This window comes from Ornithorhynchus anatinus, chromosome 4 (assembly GCF_004115215.2).
Source record: "Ornithorhynchus anatinus isolate Pmale09 chromosome 4, mOrnAna1.pri.v4, whole genome shotgun sequence".
NCBI lineage: Eukaryota > Metazoa > Chordata > Mammalia > Monotremata > Ornithorhynchidae > Ornithorhynchus > Ornithorhynchus anatinus.
The window spans coordinates 119,257,372-119,270,200 of NC_041731.1; the positions used below are offsets into that span (position 1 = coordinate 119,257,372).

The following is a 12,829-nucleotide window of genomic DNA, read 5'->3' on the forward strand; positions in this document are numbered from 1 at the left end:
TCAGAAGAATTGGTTCTGTGCATATGTGTGGGGTTGGGCATAGGAATACTGGAGCGGAAGTTATTTTTAAGACCGAGTTCTGCAAGGATACAATCCCCCGAGTTCCTGGAGGACAAGTTCTACACTAATTGACCTTGGACCTCCTTACAACAGAGCCTTGGTGAGAATTGACAGGGATAGGATTGTCCAATCCTCCTGCTTGGCTAGCCCCCTCAATCAGTGGTATTTATTGAGTGCTTACTGTATGCAGAGTACTGTTCTAAGTGCTTGGCAGAGTGCTAGACAGTATTGGTAGACATGGTCTCTGCCCACAAGGAGTTTACAGTTCAGCGGATTGTAAATATAAAATTGAGTGGCCAAATCTAGGTAGTCTAAAAATCTGGGGTTTGCATCAACCTCTTGGAAAATCTATGTTGTACAATAAAGCAATATCTCATCACATAGGATCTACTAACTCCCTGGTCACAACCTCCTGGAAAATCTGTGTTGTACAATAAAGCAGTATCTCATCACATAGGATCTACTAACTCCCTGGTCATAAAGCTAAAGCCATTCCCCATACTTAAATAGCTCTGGTCTCTTTCTGGATTTTTTCTTCAATGTACTGGCACCAAGTGGTTCTCATTCACTCTTTGTCTCTGAATTTCGTGGGTGAGAGAGATGGCCGGGCTTATATTTTTGAGAGAAAAAATTAAAAGCTCGAAGTTCAGAGTTTCACACAGTTGTCAGGCTAACTCCAAAAGAGACTGAAAATTGAAGGAAATGTTTGGGACATTAAAGTAAAGAGATGCAAATAGAAGCAAAGCATGAATTCAGGCTTCAGCTATCATTAGAAAGCTTATCAAAGGAAACCTGTTTTATTTAGACATTTGGGAAAGGTACTTTGACAAACATCCACTTGATGTCTGTCAGTGTCATATAAAGAGACGTTGTTATCAAAGATCCTCAGAAACCATTGGAATTCTTTTTTTTATGGCAGAGAACACTTTCTAGCTGTGATTTGTATTGTCCAGACAATATGGTTTTAGCATCTTAATATGAAAGAATCTCACATATTCCTGTCAGTGACATGATTGTATTAATAAGGAATTTCAAGTATTGTGCCAGTTACAAATGCAGAATCTCAATTTGCCTCCCTATATAAATGTTCACACACATGTTACTTCTCCCTCTTTTCAACCAAATATTTACAAGATTTACCTATTCAGTGCTTTTAGAGCTATAGAAGTGCTCTTCAAACTACCACAGAGGGTAATTTAGCATCCTTCAGAGGTCTGATTTCCATGTATTTTAGCTGGAGAAATATACAATATTTAATGCCATTGACAATATATTTGCCTCTATTAAACATTTTACTTCTTGTCTAGTCAGTTGAATATTTTAATGGTATTTATTTAGCAGTTTCCATGTGCCAAACACTGTACTAAGCCTTCTGCTAGCCACAAAGTAATCGGGTTGGACACAGTCCCTGTCCCACATGGGGTTCACAGCCTAAGTAGGAGGAAGTAGAATTTAATCCCCATTTTCGAGGTAACCGAGGCACAGAGAAGTGAATCAATCAAATTTATCGAGTGCTTACTGCGTGCAGAATACTGTACTGAGGGCTTGGGAGATTACAGCACAACAATATAACAGACACATTCTGATCCCACAGTGAGCTTTCAGTCTAGAGAGGGAGTCAGACATTAACATAAAAAATAAATGGCAGATGTATACATAAGTGCTGTGGGAGGTGGGGAGGGAAAGGGAACAAGTCAGAGCAGGGCAGAAGGGAGTGGGAAAAGAGGAAATGAGGACCTAATCAGGGAAGGCCTCTCAGAGGAAATGTGCCTTCAATAAGTCTTTGAAGATGGGAAGGGTAATTGTCAGATATGAAAAAGGGCATTCCAGGCCAGAGGCAGGATGTGGGTGAGGGGTCAGCAGTGAGATGACAGATGAGGTTGAGATTCATTCATTCATTCAATCATATTTATTGTGCTTACTATGTGCAGAGCACTGTACTAAGTGCTTGGAATGTACATTTCAGCAACAGATAGAGACAATCCCTGCCCAACAGTGGGCCCACATAGAGTGAGTAGGTCGGCAGTAGAGGAGCGAAGTTCGAGGGCTGGTTTGTAGTAAGAGAGTAGCAAGGTGAGTTAGTGGTGGGGAATATGATCGAGTGCTTTAAAGTGAAGTGACTTGATTCAGGGGGACTCAGTTACTACCCCTGAGGTGTGACCTCTTCTGTTAGTGCAGTTCCCATTTGCATACCTTCAGGATCAACAGTATGTAGTATAGTCTGATCTAGTTTGGTATAACCAACTGCCCCCCTTCTTTGTAGGATTAGTACAATTTCAGACTCGTAATCAGATGAAAGCAGGAGAAAGACACTGAAAAGAAATTATCTTGGGGAAAATATCAATAGGTGAGATTTTTGAACATGATAATATTGATGTGGTGGAGAATCTGGTGGCACGAAGCAGCAAGGTATAGTGGATAGAGCACGGGCCTGGAAATCAGAAGGTCATAGGTTCTAATCCTGGCTCTGCCTCTTGTCTGTTGTGTTACCTTGGGCAAGTCACTTAACTTCTCTGTGCCTCAGTTACCTCATCTGTAAAATGGAGATTAAGACTGTGAGCCCCATGTGGAACAACCAGATTACCTTGGTTGTTCCAACAACCAGATTACCTATCTCAGCACTTAGAACAGTGTTTGGCACGTAGTAAGTGCTTAAGAAATACCATAATCACCCAGAGCTTAGTACAGTGCCTTGCACATAGTAAGCGCTTAACAAATGCCATAATAATAATTATTATTGTTATTATTATCTTCATCGGTATTTATTGAGCACTTACTGTGTCCAGAGCAATTTACTGAGTGCTTAGGAGAGTATGATACAACAGAGTTGACAGTTTATAGTTTAGGGTCGACATTCTACAGTCTGATAGCAGAGAGGTTGTGTCTTCAACCAATATCAAGATTGTACATTAAGTGCAAAAGTAGCTGGTGCCAGATGAGGTGGGAAGATAGTGGGAAGCAGCATGACCTATTGGAAAGTTCATGGGCCTGGAGTCAGAAGATCTGAGTTCTCATCCTGGCTCTGCTACTTGCCTCCTGGGTGACCTCAGGCAAGACACTTAGCTTCTGTGCCCATTGCCTCATCTCTATAGTGGAGATTTAATACCTGTTTTCCCTCCTATTTAGAGGGTGTGGCTAACCTAATTATCTTATATGTATCCCATTGTTTAGTGTAGTGTTTGTCACATAGTAAGTGCTTAACAAATATTATTATCATTATTATTATTGTTAAAGAAAGATTGAGATAGAAAGTAGTCAAAATTTAGACAACTTGTACTAACCTGGGTAATCACTGCTTGGTGAAGGGGGACAACAATGAAGCAAAATGGCCAAGTGGAAAGAGCACAGGCCTAGGAGTCAGAGGACCTGGGTTCTAATTTTGTCTCTGCCATGTATCTGCTCTATGACCTTGGGCAAATCACTTCACTTCCCTATGCCTCAGTTTCCTCATCTGTAAAATGAGGATTAATCCTGCTCCCTCCTACTTAGACTATGAGCCCCATGTGAGACAGGGACTGTGTCCAACCTCATTACTTTGTATCAATCCCAGTGCTTGGAACAGTGTTTGGCACATAGTAAGCACTAAACAAGTAGCAAAGTGATTAATTATTAGTATTATTAGCAATACTGTAAACAGTGTGAGGGATCAGGGAGCTTAGAAATGAGTATTACATAGTCAGGGCAAGAGTTTCCTCAATGAGTGTTGAGGCAGATGCAGAATGAAGTGTTTTGGGATTGGAGGTATCAGCATGGGAGAATTCTTGGAACGCTGCTGTTTTGTGGCCCCTTCACTGAAAGAAGATGGAAGGCTGTAACCTTGTTGTGGGCAGGGAATGTTTCTGTTTATTGTTGTATTGTACTCTCCCAAGCGCTTAGTACAGTGCTCCGCACACAATAAATCCGATTGAATTTGATGTCAGGACCAAATTCACAGTGGGGCAATAGCACAATTGCTCAGATGCCACAGCTGCAGAGGCCTCTTGGGGTCAGTTACCTGGGGGTCCAGATAGGTCACCATGATGTAGTGGCTGCTTAGAAGTTCTTTTACTTCCCCTGGGCTGCCACTCGTTCATCTAATTCCAAGCCGGAGTCACGCACACCTAATTGGCTCAAAGCTGGGAAGGACGAAGACAGTACAGGGGAGGGAAAGAGCCCACACTTTCTTCTCCTCTCACTCCCCTAGTTCAGACTGCCACCCCATCCCCCAGATCCAGCCCCGATGGATCATCAGACAAATGGGCTTTGGCCATGAATATCAATTGTTACATTTAAGGGGATGATTATGTTGAAATATTTCGTGGATTGTGTTCATTGTGCAGTGTTGAATTGGGCAGCTTTAAAAGACGAACATAGTTGTTCTTCATACTTGAAGAAAATGCACTTGCATTTGTATCTGTAATTTATTTATATTAATGTCTGTCTCCCCCTCTTGACCGTAAGCTAGCTGTGGGCAGGGAATGGTCCGTTTATAGTCATATTGCACTCTCCCAAGCACTTAATACAGCGCTCTGCATACTGTAAGTTCTCGGTAATACAAATGACTGACATTCTATGAAGACACCACTGAATGTGAAGTTCACCTATGAGTCCATCGTGTGGCTGAAAATGCTAATGTAGGATGCACAATTCCTGCCTCATTGGACACACAAAATACTATTTCAAAAAGAGACTCCAGCTTCATTCATATGGGTAGGCAAAAAGGTTCTCCTACCCTTTAAAAATATTAAAAGTATGCACTTTAGTAGATCCCACTCTGGAATATTTTTTCCTCTGTCACTTTCTTTTCCTCTCTCAGTGGCCTATTCTCTTCCATTTCTTTCCTTTTTTTTTTCTTTTTCAACACCACTCATCCTTGTGGGCAGTTCTCGTGATGTTACTATTCTCATTGAGGTCAGGAAGCCACTACGATTTCCATCTCGAGGTTTAGCAGTCACGAGGTTTAAAATTTTCTACCTGCAGTAGGGTTGTTAGACTTGAGCTGCTTCACTGTGCTTTGTATCTGGAGATGTCTAGTGAAAAATAATATACAGAGTAGAATTATAAAGATTGGAGCTCAAAAATATGTGAAGGGATTACAACATTAAAATGTACTTACTGTAGCCATGAAAATAGATGAGGTCTTCCTAGTTGCAGAGCAATGGCTCTTTTATAGACCCCTAGAATGAATGCGTGAATTCCATGCAGGCTGCCCTGATCTCATTGAGGATACGTGGATCAGGCTTTGTGTTGCAAATAGGCTGGTTTTGTGGCATCATATATGCAGCTGAAATTTAATTGTAAAAAGATCTGTTAGAAATGCCATCTGCCGCTCATTTCCAACTATCTCATTGGGAAATATCTGTTTAAACTTTCTGAAACATGTAATTGAACTGGCCAGGACATGGGAAAAACACGTCGTACTTGTGAGTAAGCATATATGACAGAGATCAAATATACATTGCTAGTACCTGTGTAGATGTGTTAGAAAACATTCTGGTCTCATCCTCCGGTAGTTGTATGGGAGATTAGGATTTTGTTTGAATTTATGTTTGTTATATATAAAGGATTAGTTTATTAAACAAACATGTTAAGGGGTGGCCATGTCTGCATAACAATATTCAAGAAGTTGATTCTGCAAGCATAAGAACTTGGGTAAACCATGCTATAATCAAATTTGAATATTTTGTTCATCTCCTTCAGATATTCAATGAGAAATATTTACCCTACTTTGTTTTTGCAAATTCAATCACATTTTCAATGTTCTGAAACAGAACTCAGTACACTGGATGCCTTAGTTGTGCTTTGTGGAAATTCAAGTCTGCTCAGAAATGTCAAGGCAAGCAATGGTTATGCCTGAGCTGAATTTTAAAAGCTGTAATAACTGACTCTTTTCCGATGTGGGGGGAAAAAGGAATTCCACAATTTTCCTTGGGCACTTGGTAGATAACACAGGAGGTACGTAGTGGGCACAATCAAAATACAATTTCACAGGTTATGAGTTTGCATGAAATAGAGCCGATCTCATGGAGCTTGTTTTGGGTGTGCCAGAAGACGGGTGAAAAAAGACACTCCAACACGGGAAACCTTCCGGAATGTTCCCGAACGGAGCTGCTCCTCCTTTCAGAGATGTGGTTCTGGGTATTTCAATGCACAATAGCCTACCCTTGTGCTGACTTCTTCGAACAAAATGAAAAACAGAAGAGATATAGAGTATCCGTTCTTTCCCCACCCATCCAAATGCACATACTGATATTTTCCCTTAGTAACTTTTTATTCTTCACAATTTCCTCTCTCTCCACCCCCGCTCCGGGGAGAGGAATGTGTGAGAGAAAACACCCCCCTTCCCGTCCCCAAAATATTCTCCTCAGCCAACAGTATTGAAATAAAGGTTAAAAAAAATCAAGAACATATGTGCATTGATTTGAAAGTGATATCCCTTAAACGCTTTTTGACTGCACTTAGCCATTTCTAAAAAGTGACAAGCTTCCACTGCCTGAGTAATGGGAATGATTAGTCATGAGGAGGGAGGGTAGTCAGGAACAAACCTCCGTCTTGGGTGGAGGCTTTTCCCAGCTTTCATTTAACCAAATGGTTGATGGTCCTCCTGAAGGTCGGGAGATCACTTTGAGTAACTAAGTTTCCTCAACAGACTTTTTCTCTGTCCATGAGATTGGGCTGGAAAGGAACACAGGGATGGACCCTTTGTTTCTAGAAGAACGGAGCTAAACCTGAGGCTGTGGAAATCAAATCTGTAGTCTCTGAATCAAATGTTTTGTACCTGTGCATAAATGCAAGAGAAGGTTTTAGTTCCCCGATTTGTGCCATATGGTGAAGCCTTTGACAGGAGGGCTACGTCAGCACATACGTTCGACAATTATAGGTTCCATAAAAATGCTCATTTAGATGGCATGAGGAATTGCTTGCTACAGTTACATATGCTTAAAAATGACACTCTTATGGACTACATACACATTTATAACATCATGTAGGAGGCTTCAGAAAAGTCCAGAGCAGCACATATTTTTGTCTGCAAGAGAGCTATTCTAAAGGGATGTTGTTGGTTTTATTCTGTTTGGATTTGGCATGTTTGCAGATTTGATCAGGGAACACATTTTCTGGACTGTTTCTACTCCCTTCCTGGCCTTGGCTCTTCCCTGGAGCAGAGTGGTGACCGCAGCTGATTGCAGGGAAGAGGCCTTAAAGAAACAGCAAATAGGAAAAAAACCCCAAAACTGACAGAACTGACTCACTGATACGAGCAGACTATCATACATCGTAGGGTAATTGCTACCCAAATCTGTACAAACTTTATTTTATTTGATTTTATTTTCCTAAATGCCCCGAAGGATGAGTCATGTACTAGTTTCATTTCAGATTAAACTCTTCCTATCTACTGGCCATTCTGCACTGGCCTTAACCCTTCTTGAAAACTTTTAGAGTGCACCTGTTTAGCACACCCAGTGTTACTGTTAACTTACAACTGGACCAGTATCCTTTATGAAATGTGATATTAAACAATGAGAACAATAATAATTATAATAATGATATTTGTTAAGCACTTACTGTGTGCCAGGCACTGTACGAAGCACTGGGTTGGATACAAGCAAATCCATGTCCCACGTGAGGCTCACAGTCTCAATCTCCATTTGCCCAAGGTCTCACAACAGATAGGTGGCTGAGCCAGGATTAGAAACTATGACTTTCTGACTCCCAGACCCATGCTCTATCCACTACGGCACATTGCCTTTAGAGGGCTATGTTAAAGACCTTCTGTGTTTACTAACCAACAAGGAAACTCAGTCACTGCAGGTACTGTGGCCATGTCTCGGTGATTGGAAAAAGTCATCAGGGAGTTGAGTCCTTGTGAGATGAAATGTAAAAGTTCCTTTTCCGGATGTAGGACTCCAGAAATAGGAATGCACCCTCAATTGATGGGCATGTTCTGTTGGTCACAGGATGAAAAATGAAAAGTCCAGAAAACAGAGACTGCATTCTAATGTTATTCTGTACCTATAGGTTTTCTGGAAGTTTCTTACGGTTTGGTCATTAGGGATAGATGAACCCTGTCATCTGTTAGGCTATGGAGCATCTCATAATTCTTTTCCAACAGTTGGTGTTTGATTAAATTCAAGCATGTTGTCTCAAGCTGTTCTGTTTCTCTTCCATGTGTGTTTTAATAAAAAGTTAGCTCATGTTACTGATTCTTTTTCACTTGACTCACCAAAGCCTCTCACCCTCTAGACTGTAAGTTTGCTGTAGGCAGGGGATGTGTCTGCTAACTCTGTTGTGTTGTCCTCTCAAGGGCTTTATAAAGTGCTCTGTACATAACAAGGTGCACAACAACTCTCCTTGATTGACTGATTGAAAGTTTTATTTCGGGAAAACTCCAATAGGCAAGGAGATTTGAGTTTTTGAGGTTTCTTCAATTGCAAGTGAACCCAAAGCCTGCAAGATTTAAGTTTGATTTCCAACTCAGATAGTCAGTGCCCTCCCCCATGAGCCAAACCAATATCACAAAAGCTCTCCATTTAGCAAATGAAATGTTAGATTCTGGCACTGCAGTTCAGTCATTTGTGTTTCTTCAGATATTGGGATGAAAGCCAAAAACTGGTGGAAAGTTTTCTCTCCTCTTCATTAATGACTGATAACCCTAAATTCACAACACTGGGACACTGGGGTGGTAGATAATGTCTTCACTGCTGCTTTAATACAATCTCATCTTCAATCAAATGTAATCTACCCCGAGATAGTAGAACTCTCAAGGACAACTAACTGGTTTGGCTACAGTGACAAATAGAAACATTTCTGAAATATTGTAGGAAATTTTCCATCGCTTAAAATCCAGGCAAGGAAAGAGAACAGATACTGGTCAACTGGCCTGAAAAAAAAAATAGTGTGAATTAAATTAACTCTGCTTACAGCTGTATCTGTTCTTCTAGTTAATGCTGTATTATAGCCATGTAGTCTCCTGCAAGAAAGACTCTGGTTAGGGAACACAAATTTGTGTGGTTTTCCTATGAGAGGAGATATGATTTCAATGAACTGGAAGTCAAATTTACCCTTTGGACAAATCCTTAATCTGATTTTCGGGATGGATACCAAGTGTTCTCAGTTCTATAGCGATGTCTCTTGGATGCTTGTTGTACTTTTTTTTTTGTTTTGTTTGCAATAAGCCTATTCCAAGAAATCAGAGTTCTTGGGAGAGTATACCATGAAGAGAAATGCTCTAGGAGAACCAGGAAATAATGCAGCAGAGGGCAGAGAGGGAAACCCAGAGTACAAGCAGAGCAAACCTTGACATAGGTTCCCTTGTCAAGTGTTTAATCCTAGGTAAATTATTGGCATGATAAAATGCACAGTGATTCATTAGCTTTCCAGTGAAGGTGCGCCACAAAAGTGAGTGGGTGCATTTTATAGATGGTGCTGTAAATCTTGGAATCTTCTCTATTTCTGCAAACCTCAAATCCTTCATATGGCAGTATTACTCTGAGTTCTGAAAAACTATTTCTGCTCAGATCCCATTGTCCATGGAAACTTGATTTTGTCCAAGAATGAGAGCTAGCCCATTTCCTGCTCAAACCCAATTCTACAGAACTTCTTTTTTTTAAATCCCCATCCTTCACCAAAGTGGATAAGTATTTCTCCAAGTCCATTGAATCCAGCAATCTGATTCAGGCCATCAATCTTTCTCTGAGCATTTTGTGAAGATCAGTGTAATGTCATTCTAAAAGTCAAGGTCACTTAACTAGCACTCTTTATTCTAATTAGTTCCAGACTTCTGCTGGCCTTTTCACATTTCAGTGTTTAATCCTCACTGCACTGCAGAGTTCTTCCCACAGATCATCTTGGCTAATACCAAAGTAATTTGGAAAATTAATTCTATTCCTTCAATTTCAAAAGCCGTATGAGCAAAACATTCTACACTGGATGAGAAGAGTAAAAGACATAGGAGATGATGTTAGATTGCTCCAAAAGGGAAAAAGGTATATGTTCAGGGTGCAGATTGGACTACTCCAAGCAGTTGACTTGGTATATTCAGGGATGCTGTCATTGAATGGAGCTCCTTGGTGTGAAAGTGCCACAAATTGGCTACATCTTTTGGGATATCCTTAGAGGGGAAGAGTCATTCATTCAGTCATATTTATTGAGTGCTTACTGTGTGCAGAGCACTGTACTAAGAACTTGGAAAGTACAATTTGTCAACAGAGATAATCCTTACCTAACAACGTGCTCACAGTCTGGAACAACCAGATGTGCTGCTGTTCTTCCTCATCCCGCATCCCATCAATCGTATTAATTTGAGTGTTTACTCTGTGAAGAGCACTGTATTAGTGCTTGAGACCATGCAGTAAAGTAGACAAGGTATCTAACCTAAGGATCCTGCAGTCTACTGAGGCAGACTGTCACTTAAACCAATTACAGGTAGGGGAAGCAACCAAGTATAAAGGTATATCCCTAAGTGCTATGGGGATATAGCGTGTACCTAGTTGCTTATTGAGTATTGTCTCAAGTGTAGTCACTGAAGTGGGAAATAAGGTGGAAAGAAAACAAGTTAGTCCTGGAGGCGGGAGATGATTTTTAGTAAGGCTTTGACTGCCCCTCTCAGGATCGCACCTGGAGAGTTCCCAGTACTCTACAAGTCTCGGCTATGGGAGGGAGAGTCAAGCATAGGCCTACCCCTTCCATTCATAGCTTGGCCAGTGGCTAGTGAGTGGAAGGCAATCTGCTACAAGTCAAAACTCACCCGTGCTGGTCAGCAGCGGCATGGGAGAGAGTCTAGGACAGAGACTCGAGTTTACTGCTTGGAAGGAGGCAATGGTAAACAATTTATGCATTTTTACCAAGAAAACTGTACGGATACACAACCAGAATGATTGCAGATGGAGAGCGGATCGTTTGGAAGAGATGTGTCCATAGTGTCGTTATGGGTCGGAAATGACACGATGGCATGAGACAAGACAAGGGCTTTGAATGTGGTAGAAGGGTAATCTGTCAGATGTGAACAGAATTCTAGGTATGGGAAGAGTGGGAGAGCTTTTGAAATCGAAGGAATATAATCAATTTTCCAAATTACTTTGGCATTAGATATGGGGAGTTAATGGTGAAAAGGATGAGAGCAAGGCACATTAATTGGGTTGGTATTAGCTGAGTGAAATGTGCAGGCTGTGTTGTAAATGGGAGAAGAGGGGAGGATGTAGTAACATAAAATCCTGGTCAAAAGATGATTCATCAAAATAATTAGCCAGGGTGTCTCATTATCCATCTTTATGGGGTCCCTTTTTATTGAATTTTAGCCAGAACCCCCAGAACCATGAAGAAATGTGGGCACTAGAATATGGTTAATCTCTAGGCCAACAGAACTGAAGAAGGTTTCCCTGACTAGGCTCTCATTCTCCCACTCCCTCTATGTCACCCTTATATTTGGATTTTCACCTTTTATTTACTCCTCCCTCAGCCCTAAAGCAATTATATACATAGCCACAATTTATTTATTTATATTAATGTCTATCTCCCCCTCTAGACTGTAAACTCATTGTGGGCAGAACCTACCAACTCTATTATATCGTATTTTCTCAAGTGCTTAGTACAGTGCTCTGCACATAGAAAGCACTCAATAGATACAGTTGATGGATTTATTTTGAGTGTGATCCTTTTATGACACACATAAAATACTCAGGAGAATGAAATAGCCACTGAATAAGAGAAACTCCTCTTTTGATATTCTATTATTGGGACTAGATGCTTAATCCCAGAATAAAATGAGCCCCTGTCCTTTGAATTTACAGTCTAAAGATAGTAGCTAGTGCCATTATAAAGGAGGTTTGGTGGCTCAAAAGAGGATTAGTGAATATTGGCCTAGATGTATTTGCTCCACTTTTTAAGGCAGGTATTGATGTGCCAAATTTGGAAAAGCAAAATATTTTCTCCTAATTTAATTTTGAAATGTTATCAAGTTATTTTTCTAGAAATAATGCTTTAATGTTAGAGTAAGTTCTTCCCGTATTGGACTATTTCAGTACACGTTCGTTTTAACCAGCTTACCCACCACCACCTAAATTGCCAGTTGAGAAGCAAATTCCTGAACATTTTGAGAATGCAGGCTGTTTCTTGTTTTGATCTGGCTGCTTCCTACCAAGTAAAGTGTAAATGAACTGAATAGATATGAGGCAAAAAACGAATGGCGTGTGTAAGGAATAGGAATGCATCTTAACATCTGATTTCTTTCATCTTCCATAACACTGAAGTCCCTTTGAAGATGATATTAACCCATATCAAACCTTTCTGAATTGCCTCTTTTGTATTCCTGGTTATACAGTCCTTTGGTAGGATTGTCCTTGAACAGACCAGAGACCAGGAATAATGCCTAAGGACCTTTCCCCTGGGTATTCATTCATTCATTCAATAGTATTTATTGAGCACTTACTATGTGCAGAGCACTGTACTAAATGCTTGGAATGTACAATTCGGCAACAGATAGAGACAATTCCTGCCCAGTGACGAGCTCACAGTCTAAACGGAGGAGACAGACAGCAAACCAAAACAGAACAGAACGAAAACAAGACATCAGCAAGATAAATAGAATCAAGGGGATGTACTCCTCATTGACAAAATAAATAGGGTAATTAATAAAATATACAAATGAGCACAGTGCTGAGGGGAGGGGAAGGGGGAAGAGTAAGGGGTGGAGGGGAGGGGGAACAGAGGAAAAGGGCAGCTCAGTCTGGGAAGGCCTCCTGGAGGAGGTGAGCTCTCAGTAGAGCTTTGAAGAGGGGAAGAGAGTTAGTTTGGC

General features: G+C 40.8%; 1 protein-coding gene and 1 non-coding gene across 10 annotated transcripts in view; both read left to right on the top strand.

Annotated features, from left to right (window-relative positions):
* The window catches only part of LDB2 (LIM domain binding 2), a 497,394-nt gene that overhangs the window by 175,395 nt on the left and 309,170 nt on the right, over window positions 1-12,829 (top strand). The gene's annotated exons all lie outside the window — the stretch shown is intronic.
* On the top strand, window positions 10,636-10,773 carry LOC114811714. Its single transcript, XR_003759410.1, has one exon. It is a non-coding gene; the product is annotated as a small nucleolar RNA SNORA7 (small nucleolar RNA).